The following is a 7980-nucleotide window of genomic DNA, read 5'->3' as shown; positions in this document are numbered from 1 at the left end:
ATGCAGTTGTAGGTAATGAAACATTTTTCAACCTGAGGTTTCCCACCCTCAGATGACAGAACATGAGCAAATGTAATCTTTTCTATTGGAGTTTTAGATCCTAAACATTTTTCCCTTCTCTTACTTCATCTGGGGTTGTATACTTTCAGTAATGTACAGATGAAGTTACATATACTTTATTAACAAGATCTAATTCCAGATATGTAAGCATGATATTTTTAAATTGGATTAATCTTTGGTGGGTATATTCAATCCTCAGGTTCAAAGAGTAGGGTGTCAAAGAGTTGTATTCAGATTTTATGCCTGAACTGAAGACGGTCTTAGGGACACAGTGTTAACTGTTAATAAAGGGATAAATATAGACAGCACTCTCTCAAATCTCATTTCAAAGTACAGTTTTCTTTTTGTAAAGGAACTCAACCTGGGGTTCTTTATAAAGGCAACATATAGGCAACATAAACACTAACAGAAGTAGAAATGCAAGCCCCAGGAACAAATCCTGACCATGCAGTACTTGTGTTCATTCATTGCTACTCTGCCCTCCACCTCCCACACCCACGCCAATTCGGAACAAATGCTGACACTGGTGAAGGGGAATTCCACCCTTGTACTCCCAGGTCCAGAGTCTTTCCCTGAGATGGCTCAGAAGCCAATTAGTGGAGTCTTCTTGGATAACGTTGGCTGAAAGGAGCAAGTCTTCTAGTTCATTCACTGGAAGTTGAATCCTACCACTACAAACACTGTTACAGAAAAAGATTTAGAGACCTTAGCTGATGAGCTGAAAATTAAAACCAATATTTACAGAGCCCAGGGGATTCATTTTAATTAGATTGACTCCAAGAGAACATTCTGCAAATAGTAAAAATCTGAGACCTCTAGAGCGTGTAGACTGATGTTGCATAAAGACATACCTTTCAGAAGAGAAGAGGTTGAGTCTATGGCTTTGCACCGAATGGTCAGAATCCTCTCTTGCAAGAAGGAAGCTGAATTCCGACGTCAAAATGACTGCATTTCAGAGTCCAGATCCACCTTGGGCTGTCGTCCACATAGCGCGCTAAACCAGGGCACAGGCTCGCAGATCCATTGAGTGCCTCCTCCTCCCCGACTTCTTACTCCCTCCTCCAAACTACCCCCAGTCAGCCCAGCAGTCTGTATGCAAACCACACAGGAACTAGCAGATATGGGGCTTCAGAGAGTTGGGCGTGAGCCTTAGATTATGTGGTTTTGTTTTCTTGCTGCCGGAGTTGAACTAAAATGCAGGAGGTTCACTGAAACACTTTTGCTTCTTTATGCTTGGTTTCAGTTTTAACAAGTTTGCCCCTAACGATTATGTTCACATAAGAAAATTTTTAATCCTAGAGATGGTCCATTGGCAAGTTACTGCTGGTCTTAAGGAAAATGCACTTTCTCCAAGCAGGTATGAGCATCTGGAAGAACATTAGGACTTCTTAGGGGAACTTATTTAACAGAATCCTGGATCACTCACATCATTCAAATCTCAGGGGAAAAAAAAGCTTTTTTAGTGTATTCAGCCCATAATATTACCCTTAGCCCCTAATACTACCCCTAACAAAAGAAAGAAGAAAAACTCAAAACCAAGATGCGTTCCAACCCCAGCTTTGCCATAACCAAGTGCGAGCTGGGGCTGGTTACTTAGATTTGGGGAATTTAATTTTCTCCTTAATAGGCTGGACTAAAATATTTCTGGGATTTGAAGACTTTTTTCATTGGCCTAACATTTTTATCACCTTCAACTTCCTTAGTTCTTACCTTCAGATTTGTAGCTCACGCGCCTCTTTCAGCTCCTTCCTCCTAGACCAAGTGTAACTTGCTAAGGCCTCTTCCTCTGTCTCTGCTTTTGCTAGAAAATGGATTGCCAACATTGCATCTTTTGCACAAAATTAGAGATATTGCGACTTGCTAAGAGGCACTGTTCAGAGTCGGGGGACCAGACCCAAAATAAAGATGGAAATGTTGGCTGACAAGATGTTCCAGCATTAATCAGATAAGACAACTTGGGGATCTCGAATTTGAACTTATTCCACATTGTGGAATGGTATCCTTTTCTCTTTGCCCCTTTATACCTAAACCTTGCTCAAGATTTGTTTTTTGGGGGGAGGGGGTGGAAATGTTGGTTATGATCACTCAACAATTTTATTGAAATAGAAAAGAAGAATCTGAGTATTTGATCATAGTAGGAGCTCAGCAAACGATTGGTCAGATGACTTAAAGGAAGTAATTTGTTCCTCTTAAATCTGTAATAGAGGGCTTTCTCTTTATTCATGCAAGTCTGTCAAAGATTCTTGAATCCAAGTTGCATCTGAATAGGGTCCCCACTACTTCCACACATTATAAAGACAGAAGTTTCAAGGTAACAACATGTGCCCAATTTTAAAACAATCACATCTCCACATGGGCCTCAGGGTTCTTCAGTCTCCAAGGTCTAAGGGCCTTCTTGGTGGGATCATCGTTATGCCTGATGACCTCATCCTTGGTTCTCAAACACTGGAATTCTCTGGCCACAACTCTTGTTCCAAGCCAGTGGTTTTGAATTGGGGAGAAAGCAGACTGTTGACTAGCGCTGTACAGGAAGCACCATGGTGTCCTCAGCACTCGCCCTAACGATGTAGCTGCTTTTCCTCCGGACACCGCCCCCAGGACACAGAACACAACCCCTTCTCATCCAAGAATGAGGCAGAGTGCAGAACAGGAAAATCTCACAGAGAAGTTCTTTCAGTAGTAAGTAATGATCGGCAGACGTGGTACAGAGCAATAGGGCAGGAAGCAAGGCTCCTTTAGTGGTTAATTTCCTAGCAGTTCTGTAATTGAACTAGTGTAAAGGCAGAACCTAAGAATAAAAACTCTCATGTGAGACTGTCAGCAACTTGGTCCTCACTATCAAGGGACACTCAGAATAGTGTGTCCCAATCAGCAAATTTGGGAGGATTAAGGAATATATGAAATCTGAATTTATCCACCATGGAGAAAATTTTGTTTGAAACCATATGTATTTAAAAATTTTCAACAGTTCCTTTTGAGAGGTTGTTGTTGGCATCAGAACTTCTTATGTAAAATTACACTAACTTTAACTTCATGGTTCAACGTGTACTCTTCATCCAATAGCATGGGTTCAAACGTTCTCTTTTTATTCATTCAATAGACAACGTTTGTACACCTACTCCTTGTTAGGTCTGTTGCAGGTGCTGGGATGTATCAGAGAACAAAACATAGTCCCTGCTCTCCTGGATCACACATTCTGGTAGAGGAAGAAATAATACGTGTGTCAGATGGTGGTACTGCTAAAGAGGATTATAAAATGGGGCAAGAGTCACAGACTGTGTGGCTGAAGTGGGGTTGGGATTTAATTAGAAGATCAAAAGACATCTGAGCAATGTCCAAAACAAAGCGAGGGATCTGGCCTGGTGGCTTTTGGGGAGAAATAGCTTTTTCAGATATCTGGACTAGCAGGAGCAAAGCCTGAAGGTGGATGCAGTGAGTGAGGTGGAGAAGAGTAGAGATGGAGGTCAGAGCGGGAGTAGGGACCAGAATACATAGGACCTCAATGGCCATGGCAAGGTCTTTGGATTTTACTCTTGAGATGGGAGTCAGTGGAAGATTTTGAACTGGGGTGTGATATGCTCTGTGAAAGTCACTCAGTCATGTCTGACTCTTTGCAACCCCAAGACTATACAGTCCATGGAATTCTTCAGGCCAGAATACTGGAGTGGGTAGCCGTTCCCTTCTCCAGGGGCTCTTCCCAGCCCAGGGATCGAACCCAGGTCTCCCACATTGCAAGTGGATTCTTTACAGCTGAGCCACCAGGGACTGTGTTTTAAGCTTTTCAAGGCTCACTCTGATCACTGTATTGAGATTAGACTGTAATAAAGCAAGAGAAAAAGCAGGGCGAGCAGGTAAGAGGCTGCTGCCATGATCCTGGCAAGACATGATGGTGACTTAGGACTGATGGTGGGAAGTATTGAATTCTTAATATACAGGGTAACAAAAAAGTCTGGAATCATAAATAGGATTATTTTATTGTGTATTAGAACATGGCATTGATAAACCATTTATTACCTACGGAGCACACATAACCCAGAATCAGTAACCACTCTGTGTCACAGGTGTACTCATGGATATCACAGGCTGTATGAGAGACAAAGAGAGGCGTCAGTGGTGACCCCAAGGTTCATGGCCTGAGAAACTAGAAGCAAGGATGTGTCATTCACTGAGACAGGAGAGACTGTGGGTGAGAAGGTCTAGAAGACCAGATGAGGAGTTTGCTTTTAGATGTATTAAATTTGAGATGTCTGTGAGACATGCCAGTGGAGGTATCAAGGGAGTTAGGCACCTGAGTCTGGAGGTTAACACAGGTTAGGGGTGATGATGAAATCTTGACAGTTGTTGAGAGAGAGAAGGGTGTTGCAAACCACGAGACTGGATAAAACCATCCCGGAAATGAACACAGCAGAGAACTGACCCCTCCAAAGTTGAGAGGTCAGAGAAATGAGAGGATACCAGCCAAGGAGACGAGAAGGAGAAGTAATGTCTTGGAAGCCAACTGAAGAAAGTTTTGTTCACTTTTATAAAACTGTGAGTTCAGGAAATAAATTAAAACCCACACCAAGTTATTGGGGCAAAATGATGTCTATGTTCTTGATGCTACAGTATTGCAACTAAATTATGGTGCCCCCAAATGGAGGAAAGCAGACATCTCTTTGTACATGTCACTTTCAGTTCAGTTCAGTTCAGTCGCTCAGTCGTGTCCGACTCTTTGCGACCCCATGAACTGCAGCACGCCAGGTCTCCCTGTCCATCACCAACTTCCAGAGTCCACCCAAACCCATGTCCATTGAGTCAGTGATGCCATCCATCCATCTCATCCTCTGTCGTCCCCTTCTCCTCCTGCCCTCAATCTTTCCCAGCATCAGGGTCTTTTCCAATGAGTCAGCTCGTTGCATGAGGTGGCCAAAGTATTGGAGTTTCAGCTTCAGCATCAGTCCTTCCAATGAACACCCAGGACTGGTCTCCTTTAGGATAGACTGGTTGGATCTCCTTGCAGTCCAAGGGACTCTCAAGAGTCTTCTCCAACACCACAGTTCAAAAGCATCAGTTCTTTGGCACTCAGCTTTCTTCACAGTCCAACTCTCACATCCGTACATGATCACTGGAAAAACCATAGTCACTTCAGCAGAGTTAATTCCATAGCGGGTAGCATGTGAGCCTTTTGCCTGTCTGATCCACTCAGTGACTGCTACCAGCCTCTCCACCTACAATGGGACTGTTGTCTTTGAGTTTGTGTTGTTCTCTTTTTTCCATCTGCCTATTCAATCACAACCTATGTATGTACTGAATATTCTCAAGTTCATGAGCCCTGCCCAGCATACTCTCCCTTTGTCCCAATTTTTTCTACTCAACTGTCTCTTGGGCATCTTCACCTGGTCACACCAGACACCTCACCTCACATTCAAAATGTCCAAAATAGAATTCATCACCTTTCCTGCCAAATCTGCTCCTCAGACTAGGTTCCTATCTTAGTGAAACTAGCAACCACCATTCACAGAGTCACCCCAAAAAGAAACTCGAGTGTCACTGTAGACTCCCAGATATATCTGGAGCCAAGTCCAATAGCTTCTGTGCTATAATTTCATACACAAACGTGTGTCAAAGGAGAATGAGTGGAGTGGATTATGTGCCACAACAATGGCTTCTGCTTTGGTTATGACTTTTATCACTTTATGTTTTAGGATTTTTTTTATGTGAACCATTTTTAAAATCTTCATTGAATTTGTTACAATATCGCTTCCATTTTTATGTTTAGGTTTTAGGGACTTGAGCTCCCCAGCCAGGCACTGAGCCTGCACTCCCTGCATTAGAAGGTGAAGTCCTAACCACTGGACTGCCAGGGAAGGCACCTTCATCACTTTGGCTCAGATGGTAAAAGTGTCTGTCTACAAGGCAGGAGACCTGGGTTCGATCCCTGGGTCAGGAAGATTCCCTGGAGAAGGAAATGGCAACCCAGTCTAGTACTCTTACCTGGAAAATCCCATGGATGGAGGAGCTTGGTGCAGGCTACTGTCCATGGGGTCACAAAGAGTCGGGCACGACTGAGCGACTTCACTTTCACTATAAAATTCTGTTCTTTTTCCAGTCCCTCTGTTCTGCTTGCAATCTAATTTTCTGAACACACTCAGAGATTCGTTCTGAAAGAAGAAAATGAATAGGTTTAAATTGAAAAAATTGAGATCTCTGACCTTCTCAAAATACAAAAGTTAAATTCATGACTGAGAAGGTCAATGGAGCTCAACATTAAGAACAAAAGATTGATTCTCAGCATAGGGGAAAGAGCATAGAAGTGTATACAGGAGATTTGGGTTCAAGTTCCAGTTAAATCCTTGCTAGCTGAATATTTCTGGACAATTCATATAACTTATTTGTTCCTGCAAACTCAGCTCAGTTTTAACTCCTCCAGAAAGCCTTTCCTAACCATGTTGTTTAGAAAAATTCCTTTTTTACTCTCAGATCAATCTATGTTTGCCTTTATCATAGTAATTTATCACAGTTACTGATTTATTCCTGTTTCCCTTATTGGACTGTAACCTTCTTGTATTCCCATGGCTCAGCATAGTGCCTGGCTCTAATGAAGAATGAATGCATGTTCCTCAAACTTAGCATTCTTACCTATAAAATGGGATAATATCACCTATATTTCAGACTTCCTTTAAAATTTACATAAGATATACATATGAAAATCTTCATAAACTATAACTCAATGCAAAAAAAAAAAAAAGCACTTTTGGTTTATTTCTCACTACTTTATAAAGCCCAACACCTTATCATGGCCTTCAAGGTCCTGAACCACCCATTTCCAGACCATCTTTTCAATTTCCCTCTGCCTTCTGCTCTCATTACTCTATATTACAGCCAGCTAAATTGGTTATAATGCACCAATTTCTTTCGTATTTCCTATCATTTTATATTACACTTACCCATCTACATGCCAGTATCAACAATGTAGGCTGTTATTATAGTAATTATGATTGAAGCAGTAGGAACTAAAAGCAAAGGTAACTTTCATTTACTAAGCATTTTCCTATTCTCTACATGTGTTTTCGTCCATTCTAGTCAGTATTCCACACAGCCACCATGGTTCTTTAAAACATAGGTTTGATTACACTTTCATTGCCTTCTGGATAAAACCCACCTGGCAGTACAGACAAGGCGCTTCATGATCTGACTGTCCTCTGCCACTTCACCTCCCTCTGCTGTTTCACTAACAGTCTTTGTGACTGCCATGGTAGCTACAGAGCTTGCAGTTTTACCAGGATTATAGGCTCTCTCAGCTTTCAAGCCTTTACACATGATGCGTCCTTTGCCTCTAATGGCTTCCTCTTGTCTATGCAGTGAACTCCTGTCATCCTTTAAGAATCAGTTCAGATATAAATTCTTCTCTCAAGGCTGCCCTCAACTACTCCTTGGTAGAATCAGATGGTCTCTCCTCTCTCATTATGCTATGCATACCTTGTCACAATCTTCTGTGATGGTGCCTGTCACCTCCACTAGCCTGTCAACTTAATCGAACTCGATTCTATCTGAGTCCTTGATGCTTTAGATGCTCAGTGAAAATCAGTTGACTGTTTCAATGACTAGCCATCAGGGGTACCCAGGGCCCTCACTGGAAGCACTCAGTCATTTCCCATTACTTTTCATCTCTAGAGACTACTACTAGAGATTATATTCTTTGTCCTTCAGATCACGTTTCCAGTCAGTTAAAATTAGACTAATAACACGGATTGTAAAATTTATTCTTTCATTGAAGGATTAGGCAGTGCCACACCCCAACTGATCACAAAAGGAAGACATCTGCCTTCATACCGCTGGATAGCCACAAGCAGGGATTATTTTAACCCGAGGCGTCTCCCTTCCTCGAAGTCCTGGGAGTAGCGGGCATCAGCCGAAGGAAAGGCCGGAAGTGAAGAGCCG

General features: G+C 42.3%; 1 protein-coding gene and 1 long non-coding RNA gene across 5 annotated transcripts in view; both read right to left on the bottom strand.

Annotated features, from left to right (window-relative positions):
• Positions 1 to 1427, bottom strand: part of GRAP2 (GRB2 related adaptor protein 2) — a 68151-nt gene extending 66724 nt beyond the window's left edge. For 3 of the 4 annotated variants that reach the window (XM_086402940.1, XM_086402941.1, XM_086402938.1), the window contains exon 1: positions 912 to 1194. The gene's annotated coding sequence lies outside the window, so the exon portion shown is untranslated. Of the gene's footprint in view, positions 1 to 911 lie in introns of all 4 variants that reach the window. The other variant, XM_086402937.1, reaches the window with a different exon arrangement.
• A 1562-nt stretch (positions 1428 to 2989) lies between these two features.
• LOC147373113 (uncharacterized) lies at positions 2990 to 7971 on the bottom strand. Its single transcript, XR_015164529.1, has 2 exons — positions 7202 to 7971; positions 2990 to 6200 (listed from the first exon to the last, which is right to left on the bottom strand). It is a non-coding gene; the product is annotated as an uncharacterized LOC147373113 (long non-coding RNA).
• Between the last annotated feature and the right edge of the window lie 9 nt (positions 7972 to 7980).

The sequence above is a fragment of the Bos grunniens genome, chromosome 5, assembly GCF_055505025.1.
Source record: "Bos grunniens cultivar Pamir isolate PY7600 chromosome 5, Bosgru_T2T1.0, whole genome shotgun sequence".
Lineage (NCBI taxonomy): Eukaryota > Metazoa > Chordata > Mammalia > Artiodactyla > Bovidae > Bos > Bos grunniens.
Note: the sequence above shows the minus strand (reverse complement) of the source record. Positions and strands in the feature narration are given on the sequence as shown.